The sequence below is a fragment of the Nerophis ophidion genome, linkage group LG29 (genome assembly GCF_033978795.1).
Source record: "Nerophis ophidion isolate RoL-2023_Sa linkage group LG29, RoL_Noph_v1.0, whole genome shotgun sequence".
Lineage (NCBI taxonomy): Eukaryota > Metazoa > Chordata > Actinopteri > Syngnathiformes > Syngnathidae > Nerophis > Nerophis ophidion.
Window position 1 is genome coordinate 22,122,079 of NC_084639.1, and position 21,028 is coordinate 22,143,106.

The window sequence follows — 21,028 nt, forward strand, 5'->3', positions numbered from 1 at the left end:
GCCCACAGTAATTCAAACACGTGCCGTAATGTTGGTTTTGGCACTACAGAAAATCGAACACTGCAATGAAGGTTCTGACATCTCAGCTTCCGCTCACAAACGTAACCTGTCACATTATGCTCATGTCACGGCTGCTGTCTTTGACTAACGTAGTTTACGGACCATAGGGTGAACCGGATTATAAGGCGCACTGCCGATTAGTGGTCTATTTTTGATCTTTTCTCATATATAAGGCGCACCGGATTATAGGGCGCATTAGAGGAGTCTTTTATTTTTTTTTCTAAATGTAAAAGACTTCCTTATGGTATACATAACATGTAATAGTGGTTCTTTGGTCAAAATTTTGCATAGATGATGTTTTACAGATCATCTTCAAGCCACTTTCTGACAGTCTCTTCAGGATGCTCCGCTTTTTGGGCGGTCTTATTTACGTGGCTCACCTTCGACAGCGTCTTCTTCCCGTCATCTTTGTAGTAGCGGTGTAGCGTGCAAGGACGGAAGTAGAAGAAGTGTCAAAAGATGGAGCTAACTGTTTTAATGACATTCAGACTTTGGTTCAATCAATACCGGAGCAGCATCTCCTCATCCGGACACAACAACACAGGAAATGTGTCTTTTGAAAAACTCTCCGACCGGAACTCTCCAATAACTAAACTTCCTTGGGTGAATAATGTAAACTCACTACATCGGTATGTTTTAGTGCTTTCATGGCGAGTTTACTGACAGATATAAGTAAGAACTTTGCACTAATTTATATTACAAATGGCAACTGCGGCGGATGAATGTCCCATTAAAAGACGATGGAGAAAAAGAAGAAGCTTATCGACTACATAGTCGGCACGGACTACAAAGGCGGCCGCAAGCAATTTTTCAGGATTTATGCAGATCCCAAAGCTGGTACCAGAAGGTAGGAAAAGTTGCTTTTGCATAATATTGTGAAACACAATGCTAGGAATTGTCTACCATAATAATACTTGTTTGTTTAATGCGCCGACACTTCTTAAAGCCGTGCGTCTTCGTAGCTTACCAAAGTCGTATTAAAACCTTTTGATAGATTTTTGACCGCCGTGTGCAATGTTCTATATTTTCAATCGAACATATAAAATGCTGGTGTTTTTTTGAGTCATATTGCAGTCTACACATATCTTTGTGTGACTGCCATCATAGTGCAGTCTACACATATATTTTATGTTTGACTGCCATCTACTTCTCACATTACACCATGCTATCATGCTGCTATCATTACACCATGTACCAAATAAAATAGCTTTGAGGTCGGTAAGCACAACTATAGTTATAAGGCGCACTGTCGAATTTTTAAGAAAAAGAAAAAAATATTTTAAGTGTGCCTTACAGTCCGGAATATAAGGTAAGTCAGTCAGTTGTTACCCAGATAATGTTTATTTTTTATACGTTCACTGAAAATACCATTGTCAACTTCAAAATTGAGCGCCTGAAAAATGTTAGCATTTGAGTTCAACCAACATGTTCTGGGAAAAATACACCAAGTGTAACATTCGTCATAAGTGACAAGACAACAGGAGACTTCAATAAATCCAGGGCAAATAATATTGTTGATGTAGATGCCAATAACTTCTATACAGAGTTGCTTTGGAACAGAATAATGTTGGATACTTCTCTTGCCTAATTTGTATTTGACGTTATTAAATGTATCTATTCAATGTTTGCTGGAGGTAATGGAAAGATTAAAAAAGGTAAGGCAGAGGTTTAATTGTGGGGACGAGAGAACACAGACTACAGAACATCAGCAAATGCGATACATTCAAATATGATACGATAAACGATAGCAAGGAACTAGTTAGTGAGGTGGATATTAATAACACTAAATGACAATGGATCTCTTGCCACTTCAGCTCTGTATCCCCGAATTTCCACTGGATGCGAAACAGCTGTGGAACAGCGCTAACGCGGTGGTGGGCTTTTTCCGTTTTTTTTTCCAGGTCAATACCTCTGTTTCCACTTCCTGCGTAACATTAGACATTCTGTTGACGTTCCGTATCCCAGCGTTAAATACATGCAGAGTTTCTATATTTGCTGGTCGCCGCAACCAATCCGTTCGATTCAGCCAAAATCTGCTTGTGTTGAACAAGAAGTCATGCACAAACACAGTAAGTTATCCTCTATACTTTCAAAATAAAATACCACTGTGCTAATGCACATAAAGTCAACTTGTCAAAGATTTCTAGACATAATATCAAGGTGCTGACCCAATTGGATGAAGACATGCTGATTCTGGATGTCCAAAAAATAATATTTTACAGGCATATCCTGGGCAGCTTTTGGGGAATATGGGTGTCAGGTTCAAACACTCATGACAGCTATTAAGCAGACAAAGAAACAAAGAATTTAACAGAGACGGAATTAAATTTAGCTCAATTGAGGAGAAATATATGGGCTGTACTTTTTGTACAGTCTCCCACCACGCTCTGACGAAAGATTGTACGCCTTTTTTATTTCAACTTTCCCTGATTACATGGCATCAGCTGTTTCGAAAGGAAGGGGGGTCGTAAACCGCCGTCTCCTTTGTTTACAAAACAATTCAAAGAAAAAGTGCCTGGAGGGGGGTCAGGTCCTGCTTCCTCTCCCCTTTGTAGATCTCGGGTCAAGATATACAGTAATCTTCCTGTGGATTATAATACATCAAAGAAACCGACACCTTCATGTCGCTTCCCATCCTGCACAGTGGAGTTTTACAAGCCTTTTGACTGGTAAGATCAAAGACAGCGTTTGTCTGTTCGCCGGGAACTCATGGGAACACAAAGTTTTGTGATAACTTATATAGAATTATTTTGATAATGGGGGTCTGTGTCCAACACCAACTGATACGGGGAAAGCAGGGAGTTGTTTCTTAAAAACATGTTTATAAATCTGAGTCTTGTCGCCACAATTTTAACTACTTTCACTCTTTTGTTGTCGCAATGAATGACTCATGGGGGCGCGGCTGACTCCCGTAAATAAAGTAACAAAAGATTGATTTATTTGCCTTTTAACGCTGCTGAGTACATAGTTCAAGTTTCTGTATGGGTCTGCAGGGTTTCCAAATGTATTCCTAAGTAACGTTTGTTTTGTTTTGTACGGAATCTTTTATACGACATTGTTATTCAAATGAATACAAAAGAGAGAACCATTTTAACCGTAACGGCATGCACGAAAAATAAATCAAGTTGACAGAAATGATGTATTCTCCTCGTAAGCGTGGACCGATCTTTTCTTCCAGTACCGATCGAGTAGTGACAAGGGCAGAAAAAAAACGGTCTGTGGGTCGTTTTACTACAACTACACGTGATTATGCACAGATTCACGAGATCTCGTAAAAGTCAGCTAAAAAAGTGACTGGATGTATACCGAAATCCGGTATATTTTGGTACTGTTTTCTAATTAGGTCGGTCCATGAGGACTGTGACAATTCTAGACTAACGATACTGCTATTGTTTTTTTTTTACCAGTTGACCGACGTACCTATTAGAAAACCCAAAACCAGTGAAGTTGGCACATTCTAAATGGTAAATAAAAGGTAAATAAAAACCAAATACAATGATTTACAAATCCTTTTCAACTAATATTCAATTTAATAGACTGCAAAGACCAAGATATTTAATGTTCAAACTGAGAAACTTATTTTTTTTTTGTAAATAATCATTAACTTAGATTTTAATGGCAGCAACACATTGCAAAAAAGTTAGCACATTGGCATTTTTACCACTGTTACATGGCCTTTCCTTTTAACAACTCTTGGTACACGTTTGGGAACTGAGGAGACCAATTTCTGAAGCTGAATTATTTCCCATTCTTTCTTGATATACAGATTAAGTTTTTCAACAGTCCTTGGTCTCCGTTGTGGTATTTTAGGCTTCACAATGCACTACACATTTTCAATGGGAGTCAGGTCTGTATTACAGGCAGGGCACTCTAGTACCCACACTATTTTACTATGAAGCCACGCTGTTGTAACACGTGGCTTGGCATTGTTTTGCTGAAATAAGCAGGGGCGTCCATGACGTTGCTTGGAAGTGAACATATGTTGCTCCAAAATCTGTATGGACCTTTCAGCATTAAGGGCACCTTCACAGATGTGTAAGTTACCCATGCTTTGGGCACTAATACACCCATATGCCATCACAGATGCTGTTTTTTTAACTTTGCATCCATAGCAGTCCGGCTAGTTCGTTTTCCTCTTTGGTCAGGAGGACACGACTTCCACAAATTACCGAAAAAATTGAAATGTGGACTCGTCAAACCAAAGAACACTTTTCCACTTCGCATCAGTCAGTCTTAGATGAGCCTGGGCCCAGCGAAGTCGGCTGTGTTTCTAGGTGTTTTTGATAAATGGCTTTGGCTTTAGAGACCAACTGTAGTTACTGACAGTGGTTTTCTGAAGTGTTTCTGAGCCCATGTCGTGATATCCTTTACACACTGATGTAAAGGTCCGTAATATCATTGCTTATGTGCAGTGACTTTTCCAGATTCTCTGAACCTTTTGATTTTAAGGAAGGTAGATGGTGAAATCCCTAAATTCCTTGCAATAGCTGGTTGAGAAATCTTGTTCTTAAACAGTTGGAGAATTTGCTCACGCATTTGTTCTCAAAGTGGTTGACCCTCTTATACCCAATTATGGCACCCACCTGTTCCTAATTAGCCTGTTCACCTGTGGGATGTTCCAAATAAGTGTTTGTTGAACATTCCTCAACTTTCTCAGTCTTTTTTGCCACTTGTGCCAGCTTTTTTGAAACATGTTGCAGGCATCACATTCCAAATGAGCTGATATTTGCAAAAAATAACAAAGTTTACCATTTTGAACAATAAATATGTTGTCTTTGCAGTCTATTAAATTGAATATAGGTCAAAAAGGATTTGCAAATCATTCTGTTTTGTTTACCATTTACACAACGTGCCAACTTCACTGGTTTTGGGTTTTGTACATGTCACATTGAGTTCAGCTTTCGCGCACTGTCAGTTTGATATAAACGCTCTTTACACATCCCAAGTCGCGACCGTTTTTTATCGACCGTCGTCCTAGCGATCCACTAATCCACAGGCCACTAATATTCCACTCAAAGTGAAAAATTTAGGTAGGTTTAATAATCCATAAAGTCGCTTTGAAGCATTATAGCATCCTCTGAGACTGATGGTCTCCGGTTGCCGCCCGACAGCACTCCAATGCGCCAAGTTTGTGTGGCATTAAAACTAGGGCTGGGCAACGATTAAAAATTTTAATCGAAGTAAATCGCACTATTTCTCTGATTAATCGCGATTAACTGCATTGTATACGCAAAGCCCAATAATGAATTCAAAAGTAGTGTGTAGTGCACCTTTTATTGGAATATTCTCCCACATGAACAAAAGCGCCAAAACATTTGTTGTGCAAACACAATTTAAATCAGTCCTTGTTAAACAGTAGCAGTTAAATAGCATATTTTATGAAAATCAACTCAAAAAATTTAAATACACACATTTAAGCTTGTTGCCACTGCCAGGGTATTTAAGTTATCCTGTTTGTTATGGAAAATAAATAAAATCTACATACAAATCTCTGAGCCACAATCATAACATCTGAACAGGCAATTTCTGAGGTAACAGCAGAAACATTTTTTTTATCAGGGATTTTATGTTTAAAAAACCTATATTATAGGTAGTGGGCTGTTTTAGGGAATTTTTGATCAAATTATCCGTAGTAGCAATATTGATAATGTTGTGTTTATTCTGCGTAGTGCACTTAAAATAATTATGACCATATTGGAAGATGGCGGCGCCCGGACGGGCTGCGCTCTCGAGGAGATCCTGCTAAAGATGGAACATTTGGCAGAAATACCGGACAATTCCACAAACTTTATGGCTGGCTCACATCGTGGTCACTCCGTGATCACGTACGACCGCCAGACACTTCTGGATGTGGACACATCGGGCCGTTTTGGACTGATAGACGCGGGCGTGCTAAACATGCTAACTAGCATGGGAATACATCGGCGGCTACATCCAGCGGCCTGTGAAGCAGGGGAGTCTAGTAGCAGCGGGGGCCGTCTACGGAGCAGACGCCAGCGGTGTGATCGGAAACGCGGATGCCGAGCGGGGCTAAAAACAAAGCAGAAGGCTAATCCCCACAGAACACCACTTTCCTCCATCCCGAAGACGGATTTAGATGGAAAATGCGAGACTACCGGTCTGGGTAAGGAGTCTGTTAAATTAGAACAATTTTTTTCTGCTTTGAGTGTTTCAGAGTTAGACATGTGTTTTACTGAGGTGGCTAACTATGATGCGTGCAGTTTATCAAAGCAACAAACAAACAATCGGAAAATCCCCGTTACTGAGGTGGCTAACCATGATGTGTGCAGTTTATCAAAGCAACAAACAAACAATCGGAAAATCCCCGTTACTGAGGTGGCTAACCATGATGCGTGCAGTTTATCAAAGCAACAATCAAACAATCGGAAAATTCCTGTCGTATCAATTCCTAGATATGGTCGTAACTATACTAAATGCACTGGGCATTATAAACACAACATTATTAATATTGCTACTACGGATAATTTGATCAAAAACTCCCTAAAACAGCCCACTACCTATAATATAGGTTTTTTAAACATAAGATCATTGTCTCCTAAAACGTTGTTAGTTAATGATATTATCAGAGACAACAATCTTAACGTCATCGGTCTCAGCGAAACCTGGCTTAAACCAAATGACTTTTTTGCGCTAAATGAGGCATGTCCTCCTAACTTTACACATGCGCATATTGCCCGTCCGCTCAAAAGGGGTGGGGGGGTTGCACTAATATACAACGAAAACTTTAACCTTAGTCCTAACATAAATAATAAATATAAATCGTTTGAGGTGCTTACTATGAGGTCTGTCACACCGCTGCCTCTACACCTGGCTGTTATCTACCGCCCCCCAGGGCCCTATTCGGACTTTATTAATGAATTCTCAGAGTTCGTTGCTGATCTAGTGACACACGCCGATAATATAATCATAATGGGGGACTTTAATATCCATATGAATACCCCATCGGACCCACCGTGCGTAGCGCTCCAGACTGTAATTGATAGCTGTGGTCTCACACAAATAATAAATGAACCCACGCATTGCAACGGTAATACGATAGACCTAGTGCTTGTCAAGGGCATCACCGTTTCCAAAGTTACGATACTCCCGTATACTAAAGTATTGTCTGATCATTACCTTATAAAATTCGAGGTTCAGACGCATGTTCGTCAAACTAATAATAATAATAACTGCTATAGCAGCCGCAACATTAATACAGCCACAACGACAACTCTTGCTGACCTACTGCCCTCGGTAATGGCACCATTCCCAAAGTATGTGGGCTCTATTGATAACCTCACTAACAACTTTAACGACGCCCTGCGCGAAACCATTGATAACATAGCACCGCTAAAGTTAAAAAAGGCTCCAAAAAAGCGCACCCCGTGGTTTACAGAAGAAACTAGAGCTCAGAAATTATTATGTAGAAAGCTGGAACGCAAATGGCGCACGACTAAACTTGAGGTGCACCATCAAGCATGGAGTGATGGTTTAATAACTTATAAACGCATGCTTACCTTAGCTAAAGCTAAATATTACTCAAATCTCATCCACCGTAATAAAAACGATCCTAAATTTTTGTTTAGTACGGTAGCATCGCTAACCCAACAAGGGACTCCTTCCAGTAGCTCAACCCACTCAGCTGATGACTTTATGCAATTCTTTAGTAAGAAAATTGAAGTCATTAGAAAGGAGATTAAAGACAATGCGTCCCAGCTACAACGGGGTTCTATTAACACTGACACGATTGTATATACGGCGGATACTACCCTCCAAAATACTTTCTCTCGTTTTGAGGAACTAACATTAGAGGAATTGTTACAACGTGTAAATGGAATAAAACAGACAACATGTTTACTTGACCCTCTTCCTGGGAAACTGATCAAGGAGCTCTTTGTATTATTAGGTCCATCAGTGCTAAATATTATAAACTTATCACTCTCCTCGGGCACTGTTCCCCTAGCATTCAAAAAAGCGGTTATACATCCTCTTCTTAAAAGACCTAACCTCGATCCTGACCTCATGGTAAATTACCGACCGGTGTCTCACCTTCCCTTTATTTCAAAAATCCTTGAAAAAATTGTTGCGGAGCAGTTAAATGAACACTTAGCGTCTAACAATCTATGTGAAACCTTTCAATCCGGTTTCAGGGCAAATCACTCCACGGAGACAGCCCTCGCAAAAATGACTAATGATCTATTGCTAACGATGGATTCTGATGCGTCATCTATGTTGCTGCTCCTCGATCTTAGCGCTGCTTTCGATACCGTCGATCATAACATTTTATTAGAACGTATCAAAACACGAATTGGTATGTCAGACTTAGCCCTGTCTTGGTTTAACTCTTATCTTACTGATAGGATGCAGTGTGTCTCCCATAACAATGTGACCTCGGACTACGTTAAGGTAACGTGTGGAGTTCCCCAGGGCTCGGTCCTTGGCCCTGCACTCTTCAGCATCTACATGCTGCCGCTAGGTGACATCATACGCAAATACGGTATTAGCTTTCACTGTTATGCTGATGACACCCAACTCTACATGCCCCTAAAGCTGACCAACACGCCGGATTGTAGTCAGCTGGAGGCATGTCTTAATGAAATTAAACAATGGATGTCCGCTAACTTTTTGCAACTCAACGCCAAAAAAACGGAAATGCTGATTATCGGTCCTGCTAGACACCGAACTCTATTTAATAATACAACTCTAACATTTGACAACCAAACAATTAAACAAGGCGACACGGTAAAGAATCTGGGTATTATCTTCGACCCAACTCTCTCCTTTGAGGCACACATTAAAAGCGTTACTAAAACGGCCTTCTTTCATCTCCGTAATATCGCTAAAATTCGCTCCATTCTGTCCACTAAAGACGCTGAGATCATTATCCATGCGTTTGTTACGTCTCGTCTCGATTACTGTAACGTATTATTTTCGGGTCTCCCCATGTCTAGCATTAAAAGATTACAGTTGGTACAAAATGCGGCTGCTAGACTTTTGACAAGAACAAGAAAGTTTGATCACATTACGCCTGTACTGGCTCACCTGCACTGGCTTCCTGTGCACTTAAGATGTGACTTTAAGGTTTTACTACTTACGTATAAAATACTACACGGTCTAGCTCCATCTTATCTTGCCGATTGTATTGTACCATATGTCCCGGCAAGAAATCTGCGTTCAAAGGACTCCGGCTTATTAGTGATTCCCAAAGCCCAAAAAAAGTCTGCGGGCTATAGAGCATTTTCCGTTCGGGCTCCAGTACTCTGGAATGCCCTCCCGGTAACAGTTCGCGATGCCACCTCAGTAGAAGCATTTAAGTCTCACCTTAAAACTCATTTGTATACTCTAGCCTTTAAATAGACTCCCTTTTTAGACCAGTTGATCTGCCGTTTCTTTTCTTTTTCTTCTATGTCCCACTCTCCCGTGTGGAGGGGGTCCGGTCCGATCCGGTGGCCATGTACTGCTCGCCTGTGTATCGGCTGGGGACATCTCTGCGCTGCTGGTCCGCCTACGCTTGGGATGGTTTCCTGCTGGCTCCGCTGTGAACGGGACTCTCGCTGCTGTGTCTTGGATCCTCTTTGGACTGGACTCTCGCGACTGTGTTGTATCCATTGTGGATTGAACTTTCACAGTATCATGTTGGATCCGCTCGACATCCATTGCTTTCCTCTCTAAGGTTCTCATAGTCATCATTGTCACCGACGTCCCACTGGGTCATTATTGTCACCAATGTCCCACTGGGTGTGAGTTTTCCTACCGAGGATGTCGTGGTGGTTTGTGCAGCCCTTTGAGACACTAGTGATTTAGGGCTATATAAGTAAACATTGATTGATTGATTGATTGATCTAGGAATTGATATGATGGGAATTTTCCAATTGTTTGCTTGGTGCTTTGATAAACTGAACGCATATACATGGTACTATATTGTGATGTTATGAGCCAGGGACAAAAATAACTACCCTACCCAGCATGCAACAGGAGTGACGCGCATGCGCGGTAGCCCGGTAAAGGTTGTGTCGCCATGACAGCATCTTGTATGTTGTGATATGCACGCTCTGAAAGCAAACGTTAAGAACTCAGCCAACACTCCTGGTCTGCATTATTCATAAATATACAGACAACACATATACTCCGCTGCTTCACAGGCCGCTGGATGTAGCCGTTAAAGTATTCCCATGCTAGCTAGCCGGTCTAGCAAGCACGCGTCATTCAGTCCAAAACGGCCCGATCTATCCACATCCAGAATTGTCTGGCGGTCGTAAGTGATCTCGGAGTGACCACGCTGTAAGCCAGCCATGAAATTTGCAGAATTGTCCGGTATTTTTGCCAAATGTTCCATCTTTACCAAGAGCCCTTCGACGCCGAAGACCGTCCAGGCGACGCCATCTTGTTAAGAAAAGGCGTTAACAAAATAAAAGCATGTAAACAACATACGCAAATGTGCGATAAAATAATTGTCGGCGTTAATAGATTGATGAGTTAACTCGTAATTAACGCATTAATTTGCCCACCCCTAATTAAAACACATCTTGCTTAAATGTGTTTCAGTTCCTTCTGTCTCTTGACTACAAACTGGACGAGCATTACACTTGCTCACTGAGTTTTTTTTTGTTATATAATGTCAACACTGTCAACATCCGGTTTGGTTTCCGGTCCGTCACTCAAATACGTCCATGTGCAACATAAACACCGAACAATTCCTATTGTTACAAAGTGCTCACCCATACAACGTGCTCATTGATTGTATTAATTTTCAATGATATTTTTGACGTATCATTTAAACGGTTTGTGCTTTCACACACTAGAGACCATTTAGCGTTGGCCCTGCGATGAGGTGGCGACTTGTCCAGGGTGTACCCCGCCTTCCGCCCGATTGTAGCTGAGATAGGCGCCAGCGCCCCCCGCGACCCCAAAAGGGAATAAGCGGTAGTAAATGGATGGATGGATGGGTTTGTGCTTTGCAAATGCAAGCAATATATACGTTTTTCCAGCTGAGCGTAATTATAAAGAATAGAAACACAGTAATGGACCTGTGTTCTGTACAAGAAGATGGCATGACTGCATTTCATCTTGCATTGCACACACAATTCAGCTATTTAAGCCTAAAAAAACAAGTTTTAACATCTCAGAGTAAGAACATCTTTGAACACGTTAAAGGCCTACTGAAACCCACTACTACCCACCACGCAGTCTGATAGTTTATATATCAATTAACATTGCAACACATGCCAATACGGCCTTTTTAGTTTACTAAATTGTAAACTTTTTTCTTGAAAACGTCGCACAATGATGACGTGTACGCGTGACGTCACGAGCTGTTATGAATATGAGCGCTGCGTACACACACAGCTAAAAGTCGTCTGCTTTAACGGCATAATTACACAGTATTTTGGAGATCTGTGTTGCTGAATCTTTTGCAATTTGTTCAATTAATATTGGAGAAGTCACAGTAGAAAGACGGAGTTGGGAAGCTTTAGCCTTTAGCCACACAAACACACGGTGATTCCTTGTCTAAAATTCACACAGGTGAAACTTTAGTATGGATCACAGCGGACATGGATCCCGACTACATGTCAACCAGCAGGTTTCAGTGAGAAAATTGGGGTTAAAAAGTCGCCTCTTACCGGATATCAGCTGCCGTCGACTTCCCCGAGACACTGCGCGTCAACACCCGGCCGTGGACGTACACTTCCGACTATCAGGTACAGTTAAACTCACTGAAACACTAGCAACACAATAGAAAGATAAGGGATTTCCCAGAATTATCCTAGTAAATGTCTCTCAAAACATATGTATCCGTCTCAATGCAACGCGATTGTAATCGGGTTTTTTTTTTCTAGTCCGTCGCTATCAATATCCTCAAACACAAATCTTTCATCCTCTCTCAAATTAATGGGGGAATTGTCGTTTTCTCAGTCTGAATAACTGTTTTTGTTGGAGGCTCCCATTAAAATCAATGTGAATATGTGAGGAGCCATCAACATGTGACGTCATCGTCTGCGACTTCCGGTAGAGGAACTTTATCGTTAATGTTCTCTACTAAATCCTTTCAGAAAAAATATGGCAATATCGCGAAATGACGAAGTATGACGCATAGAATGGACCTGCTATCCCCGTTTGAATAAGAAAATCTCATTTCAGTAGGCCTTTAATGCCAGGGTTGTTTTAAGTGCATAGTTTTGCTTTGTTCTATTTATATTAGCTGGTGGTAAACTTCTGTTTTTTTTACACTTTACAAATAGTGAAAAACAGCACTTTTAAAACATTTTGCCAATCTAGAATTCTTGTGAGATGAGAACACGTGTCTTTTTTGTGTTTTATATCGTGGAAAAACGGCTGTCAAGAGGCAGCTACCAATGCAGATAATGAGAAGTCATCTACCGTATTTTCCGGACGATAAGGCACACTTAAAATCCTTTTTTTTCCTCAATGCCTTTTAACCCGATGCGCCTAATGTACGGAATAATTCTGGTTTTGTTAATTGAGCTCGAAGCAATTTTATTTGGTACATGGTGTAATAAGTGTGACCAGTAGATGGCAGTCACACATAAGAGATACGTGTCGGCTGCAATAGGATGGAAATATGACTTATGTAAACACCATTTTATATGTTCCATTGAAAATATAGAACATTACACACAGCACTTAAAATTTATCAGTTTTTTAGTACGACTTTGGTAAGCTATGAAGCAGCACCGCTTGATGGATTGTACTGTGCTCCAACGTCAATCAATCAATTCAATCAATCAATGTTTATTTATATAGCCCTAAATCCCTAGTGTCTCAAAGGGCTGCACAAAACACAACACAAACCACAACGACATCCTCGGTAGAGCCCACATAAGGGCAAGGAAAACTCACCCCAGTGGGACGTCGGTGACAGTGACAATGATGACAGTGACAATGATGACATATGCGGTACTTGAAGAGTACCGCATATGTGGGCAACCCCCCCCCCCAAAAAAAAGATTGAAAATAGACCTTTCATCGGCAGTACGCCTTATAAACCGGTGCGCCCTGTGGTCCGGAAAAGACGGTATTCTTAAAACGAAAAACATAAAAATCGAACAATTCTTCATTTACATGCCTGCCACTATTACTTTGGCCGTTTCTGTCAGATGCGACAAACCGCTTCTTGTTTTAAGCATCTCTCTTCCAAGGATGACTTGTATGCCTCTTGAGAGACTCGGCTGCCATTGTTAAGTGCTGCACGTCAGTGGGATTTTCTCTTGCAAGAGCCTCCCAGTCGTGAATGTTGATTGAGAAATATTTAAGGTCCCTCTTGATCATGTCTTTAAAACATTGGCGTAGTTTGTGTGGAGCTTTTGTTAGTTCGTCATACAAAAAAAAAGATTTTACCGGTAAAAACAGTAGATCAGGGGTGGGCATTAAGTCGATCGCGATCGACTGGTCGATCTCGGAGGGTTGTGTCAGTCGATCTCAAGCCAGGCATTAAAAAATATACATAAAAATGAGCAATCATCAATCATACCAAGACTTCACTTTCGTTAGTTTTTTGACATTCTCGGCACCTGAGGATCTTGTGAGATGATGCTGGCTGCTGCGAGCTCATATTTAAGAAAAAAATCACTAACAGGGCGGACGCAGAGAAACACATTTTATTTGTAGAGACTCCGTACCTACTGTCAAAACTCTAAAGACCGACTGCACAGTTCCTGTCTTCACCATAAAAGACCTGTTTCATCCTGCCTGTGCTAACAAAATAAAGCTAGCGTGCACAAGCTAGCAAGCTACGGAGTTTGATGCCAATGTATTTCTCCCCCGCCCTCAGCGACCGCTTTCTCACTTGCTTGCCCACCCACACACTCGCTGACGTCACTCACCTGCTGCCAGACATTAAAGGGCCACACACATATGCTACTCTCATAACAAAGTGTTTAAAAACGAGTATGCAAGTTGGACAAATGAGATGCCAAATCCAACCACTTTCATGTGGTAGTGGACAGAAAGGAGGACTTTTTTTTTTTCCTCCATTTGAAAATGCGGACGTTATCAGCACCACTGTCTGATTCCAATCAATGCAAGTCATCAGAATCAAATACACCAACTTATATTCTTGTCTTCATGAAAGAAAGGAATCTATGTGTGTTAAACATGCTTGTATTATCATTAAACACCATTAACTTGTTAACAAAAATGTCTCTTTCATAAATAAATAAATATAAATTATAAATAGGAATGAGGTAGATCTCCTCGACTTGGTCAATTGAAAAGTAGCTCGCCTGCAGAAGATCAATAAGCATACTTCCTGTTCTTAGTAAATTGATGGAAAAAGTTGTTTTCAAACAAATTCAAGATTACTTTACCCGCAACAAACTGATGTCGTGTTCCCAGCAGGCTTATAGACAAGGTCACTCAACATCTACTGCTCTAGCTCAGCTGACTGATGACTGGCTGTCACAAATGGTTGTCAAGAAGATGCTTGGTACTGTCCTGATTGTCTCTAGTGTGGCATTCGAGGTCGTAGATCACGACATAATGATCTCCAAACTGCAAAAATATGGTTTTAATAATATGTCACTTTCTTGGATGTTGAACTATCTATCAGGAAGATCACAGAGTGTGTTTTATTGGTAGCCTATCTGAAAATACATACAATTACTGCGGCGTGCCTCAAGGAACCTGCTTAGGCCTTTCACTTATTATTTTTACTAATCTTCCCTGTGTTACAACAACCACAAAAATGGTTACGTATGCAGATGACACAACCCTGTACAATACTCCTACCTTAAATGACCTAGAAAATAACTGGAGAGAGTGTCACGCTGGGTAAATAATAGTAAACTTGTGAACTATTGACAAAACAAAAAGCATTCATTTTGGATCCAGTCATATGCTTGTTGATGACCCTCAGCTTCATATTTCAATGTCAGTTATTTTTATTGAGCAGGTTTAAAAAAGCAAAACTGCTTGGTGTGCTATTAGACCAGGGGTAGGGAACCTATGGCTCTAGAGCCAGATGTGGCTCTTTTGATGACTGCATCTGGCTCTCGGATAAATCTGAGCTGACATTGCTTAACACGATAAGTAATGAATAATTCCACTTGTAATCACAGTGTTAAAAATAACGTTCAAAATATAAAACATTCTCATGCTTTTTTATGTTCAAGAAGTTGCATTAATGGTAAGAAGTAATTTATTTATTATTGGTTAGTGTGGGGCTTGCCCTCCTGGGGGTTCTTCAGACCACCAAGAGCCTGTTTTAGGGTTAAAATACTGTTTTATTTTATTTTCCTCTCAGTTGCTTTCCATCAATTGTCTTTTTCTCTTTCGTCCTCACTCGCGCTCTGGCTCCAGCCCCAACCCTGTCTCTCCTCCTGGCTGCTGCTTATAACAGAGCGACAGGTGATTAGATAACAAGGCCCAGGTGGGCCATATACGCACCTATCGCTGATTTTGAGGCCGGTCCTGGCAACATCCTGCTTTGCTGCAGGCCACGCCCCCTCCAGAGTTAGCTTCAGAATAACAATGTCATTACAAAGAATAAGAGACCTATTATACTCTGGAAATGTTGGTCTTACTTAAAAATGCACGCGTTTGGTTGTGTTCAGTGTTAAAAAAAATTATATGGCTATTAGGGAAATACATTTTAAAATATTTGGCTTCTTGGCTCTCTCAGCCAAAAAGGTTCCTGACCCCTGTATTAGACAGTCAACTGAAAATGGGAAAAGCGCTTTGAGTACCTTGAAGGTAGAAAAGCGCTATACAAGTTTAACCCATTTATCATTTATCATGGTCAGGAAGTGCTCCACCTTATTGACATCCTCAACAATGGGTCAAGTCATACAGTCCTTGGTTTTCTGTAATTTTCATTACTGTCCTATAATATGGTCCGCTACAAATAAGTCTGACCTGAACAAACTGCAACTTGTTCAGAACAGAGCGGCTAGACTGGTACTTAAATGTTCTTTGCGCACTGATATTTCATTTATGCATGCACGCCTGTCCTGGTTGTCTGTTGAACAAAAGATGCGTTGTAGTCTCCTTATGCTCTTTACAAATCACTCACAAAGTAAAAAGTCACTCAAGACAGCTTTGAAGATACACCTATTGCAGCTGCCCACTTGAAGTGAATTTTTAATACTGGGTTCAACTATATTTTTTATCTTATGCTGTATTTTTCCTTTGTATAATGTTTTGTAATGCATGTCCATCCATCCTCTTCCGCTTATCCGAGGTCGGGTCGCGGGGGCAACAGCCTAAGCAGGGAAACCCAGACTTCCCTCTCCCCAGCCACTTCATCTAGCTCTTCCCAGGGGATCCCGAGGCGTTCCCAGGCCAGCCGGGAGACATAGTCTTCCCAACGTGTCCTGGGTCTTCCCCGTCGCCTCCTACCGGTTGGACGTGCCCTAAACACCTCCCTAGGGAGGCGTTCGGGTGGCATCCTGACCAGATGCCCGAACCACCTCATCTGGCTCCTCTCGATGTGAAGGAGCAGCAGCTTTACTTTGAGTTCCTCCCGGATGGCAGAGCTTCTCACCCTATCTCTGAGGGAGAGCCCCGCCACAAGGCGGAGGAAACTCATTTCGGCCGCTTGTACCCGTGATCTTATCCTTTCGGTCATGACCCAAAGCTCATGACCATAGGTGAGGATGGGAACGTAGATCGACCGGTAAATTGAGAGCTTTGCCTTCCGGCTCAGCTCCTTCTTCACCACAACGGATCGGTACAACGTCCGCACTACTGACGACGCCGCACCGATCCGCCTGTCGATCTCATGATCCACTCTTCCCCCACTCGTGAACAAGACTCCTAGGTACTTGAACTCCTCCACTTGGGGCAGGGTGTCCTCCCCAACCCGGAGATGGCATTCCACCCTTTTCCGGGCGAGAACCATGGACTCGGACTTGGAGGTGCTGATTCTCATTCCGGTCGCTTCACACTCGGCTGCGAACCGATCCAGTGAGAGCTGAAGATCCCGGTCAGATGAAGCCATCATGACCACATCATCTGCAAAAAGCAGAGACCTAATCCTGCGGTCACCAAACCGGAGCCCCTCAACGCCTTGACTGTGCGTAGAAATTCTGTCCATAAAAGTTATGAACAGATTCGGTGACAAAGGACAGCCTTGGCGGAGCCCAACCCTCACTGGAAATGTGTTCGACTTACTGCCGGCAATGCGGACCAAGCTCTGGCACTGATCGTACAGGGAACGGACCGCCACAATAAGACAGTCCGATACCCCATACTCTCTGAGCACTCCACACAGGACTTCCCGAGGGACACGGTCGAATGCCTTCTCCAAGTCCACAAAGCACATGTAGACTGGTTGGGCAAACTCCCATGCACCCTCAAGAACCCTGCGGAGAGTATAGAGCTGGTCCACAGTTCCACGTAATGCATGTATTATTTGAATTTTTATTTTGTATGCTCCGATATGGACCCCAGGAAGACAAGCAGTCGCCTCGGCGACAGCTAATGGGGATCCATTCAATAAACAATAAACAATACATTGTATGTGCTCGGCCCATCTGAGATGGTGTTGGCGAAGAGTTGTGTACAGGTCACTGGAGCCTGTTTTTTGTAGTATGAGTGAGTTGGTGACATGGTCCTTCCAACAAACATCCAGTATGGAACAAAGGCAGCGGAAGTGAAATGCATTGGGGCAATGTTTGTGCCTGCGGTATGTTGTCCATGACTCAGATACGTATAGTAAGGTACTAAGTACACTAGTGTGGTATACATGTACTTTGAGGAGCAAAGAAAGGTTCTTGTTGTGCCAGACATGCATTCTCAATTTGCTAAAAATTGACGATGCCCTTCCAATGCGCATGTCAATTTCTGCATACAGGTTGTTTGTGTTGGAGACTGCATATCCCAGGTTTGTAAATGTATCCACCACAGATAAGTGTGTTGGAGATGAAATAGCAAGATTCAGGTTTGCTGGGTGGGCAGCTACAACTGTCTTTTTTTAAGATAATCTGCCGGCCGAACTCTTGGCATGCACAGTCAAAGGATGTGCAGAGCAGTTGTAGTTCAGCCTCTGAGTGGGTGGCAAAGGCAGCATAAAGCAGTTCAGTTGACATGACTTACTTTCATCTTATCCCGCAGTCTGCATAGCTTGAAAAGTTTTCCTAAGCTGCGGATAAGTAAGAAGATGCCAGAGTCTTTGGGGAAAGCGCTATTTAGTAGAGCAGAGAAAAATTTTCCAAAGAGGGTAGGAGCAAGAACACCCCACATCTCATCTGGAATTTGTCTGAGCGAGTGCCTTCAAACTTTACCATTGTATTCATGCCATCATGAAATTCAGTGATCACCTTCAGCAGTTTAAGGGGGCAGTCAGGTCTAAGAAGAGTCCAGATTGGCTGATGTAGTCAAAGGCCTTAGTCGAGTCCACAAATACCATTTATTTTGCGCAAAATGATTCATTATGTGTTCTTAATTATGTACTTTTCAAATGTTCTTGTAATTAGTCGATCATTTTGGTATATTAAATGTTCACAAATACCAACTGTTGTTCAATGTACTGTTCCTGTAATTGTGGAACACAGAACACCATGTTACTCTGGAGCAGGGGTGCCCATTACGTCGATCGCGAGCTACTAGTCGACCGCGGGGGGTGTGTCAGTCGATCTCGAGCCAGGCTTTTAAAAAAAATAGACCTAAAAATTAGTGATCATCAATCTTCACCAAGACGTCACTTAAATGACATTCACGGTACCGGAGGGTCTTGTGAGATGACGCTGGCTGCTGCAAGATCATTATTATTAAAATATGACCGAGAGGAAGGCGAGAAACACTTTTTATTTCAACAGACTCTCACGCCGTACCTTCCGTCAAAACTCTAAAGGCCGACTGCACATTTCCTATCTTCACAATAAAAGCCCTGCTTCATGCTGCCTGCGCTAACTAAATACAGAGTCTCGGAAAACTGGCGTGCACAAGCGATCCCTCAGAAAGCTGGCGTGCACATCATTTGTGCACGCCAGCTTTCCGAGACTCTTATTTTGTTAGCGCAGGCAGCATGAAGCAGGGCTTTTATTGTGAAGATAGGAAATGTGCAGTCGGCCTTTAGAGTTTTGACGGAAGGTACGGCGAGAAAGTCTGTTGAAATAAAAAGTGTTTCTCGCCTCTCTCTCTGTCATTTTTTCATAATAATGAACTGGCAGCAGCCAGCGTCATCTCACAAGACCCTCGGGTGCCGTGAATGTCAATCAAGCAAGCTACGGAATTTGCCGCCAATGTTTTTCTTGTAAAGTGTATGGAAGCTGGATGAATTAGATGCCAAAAACCAACCACTTTCATGTGGTATTGTACAGAAAGGACAACTTTTTTTCTCCTCCATTTGAAAATGCTGGTTTTATCATCATTACTGTCTGATTCCAATCAATGCAAGTCATCAGAATCAGGTAATAGACCAACTTATATTCTTGTCTTCGTGAAAGAAAGACATCTATATGTGTCACACATGCTTGTATTATCATTAAACACATTTAACTTGTTTACAAAAATGTCTCTTTCATAAATAAATAAATATAAATGATATATATAAATGAGGTAGATCCCCTCGAGTTGGTCAATTGAAAAGTAGCTTGCCTGCAGAAAAAGTGTGGGCACCCCTGCTCTGGAGTGAGCGATACAAAACCCACCATAGCTTTCAGGGAGGATACGGTCTGCAAGAACTTGTAGTCGGGGTAGAACAGTTCGGGCAAATATCTTTCCGGCAATACTGAGCAGAGACATTCCTTTGTAGTTGTTAGTCTGCACGGTCCCCTTTTGTTTTTACAGACGGTGATTTTGTTATTATATCGGAAGACATATGGGAGATACCCATTGTTCTACCAAGACACAAACAGATGGTGTAAAACAAGAGATGAGCCCATCCCCACCTGCCTTGTAAACCTCAGAAGGAAGGCTGTCAGCTCCGGGAGACTTGTTTTTAAAAGCGTTTATGGCAGATTTGACTTCCTCATTGAGGATGTCAGCATCCAGATCAGTCAGAGAGGGGGAGCTCTGGGACAGCAGGCGTTATTGCCAGTGTGACAGGCTGGCCATTGAGAATGCTTTCATGCTCAGCCCAACGTGTCAGCTGAGATTCCAGATCAGTCAGGAATTCACCAGCTCGGGAACGGGCAGAGGACTTTTTGGGGACTGGGCCTAAAGCTTCTTTCAGGTCTATTTTTCTCAAGATGGCGCTGCTGTAGTGGCTGCTGTAGGCAGGAGCTCTGTGCTCTTTTATCATCCTTTTGTGTTTCCCTCTTGTTTTCATGTGTTATTATATTTTTTTGCCTTTTGGTCCGGGACCCTTTGGGACTGTGTGACAAGGGGTGGCACTTTCGTCACCTCTGTGGTGCTTTTTTTGTGGACTTCTGGATCTTCCTCCCGGGAGCCTTTTGGCCATGGAGACCAGCTGCTGGGTGTCTGCCACACCGGAGTCGGTTTGGAGGGACTGGAGGAGATGCGGATGAGGGGACAGGGCTGCGGAGGTAGCACTGAGCGCTGGGACGGAGAGGCTTCGCGGTGTCTTGGCTGGGTGAGCAGGTGTCGGACACCTCAGTCACCTTGGACGTATCCTCACTCATCCATGCTGACTGGACATTGGCCGGGAGTGGAGTCGGCTGTCTTGGTTGCTTTGATGGGTCTGCTTCTGTCTCTGGCCATGCTCCCTCCACCCCAGCGGACGATGGCGTGGAACACCGCAGAGGCCACCACAGTGGATATGTTTATTTTACTTTTTATTCATAGCTGTATGTAGAAGTGTCTGGTTGTATCTGCTGCTTTAATGTCTTTAATGTCCTCTGTGTTCTTTGATGTTTGATGTTTCCCTCTTACACACATGTAAGAGGGATGTGTACTATGGCTATGAGTTGTTGTTTTTTTTTCCCTTGGCCTCAGTCTGCACCCCCACTCCAGGGCTCAGGCTAAGACCGATTTTTTTATTTTATTTTTTTCTCCCATCCCCCCTTGTTTACCTGTATCTCATCTTTTTTGTAAGGGGCGCTGGAAGCCG

At 42.4% G+C, this 21,028-nt stretch overlaps 1 protein-coding gene across 1 annotated transcript in view; it reads left to right on the forward strand.

The window, feature by feature from the left end:
- The window catches only part of LOC133545922 (transmembrane protein 144-like), a 76,527-nt gene that overhangs the window by 39,736 nt on the left and 15,763 nt on the right, over window positions 1-21,028 (forward strand). The gene's annotated exons all lie outside the window — the stretch shown is intronic.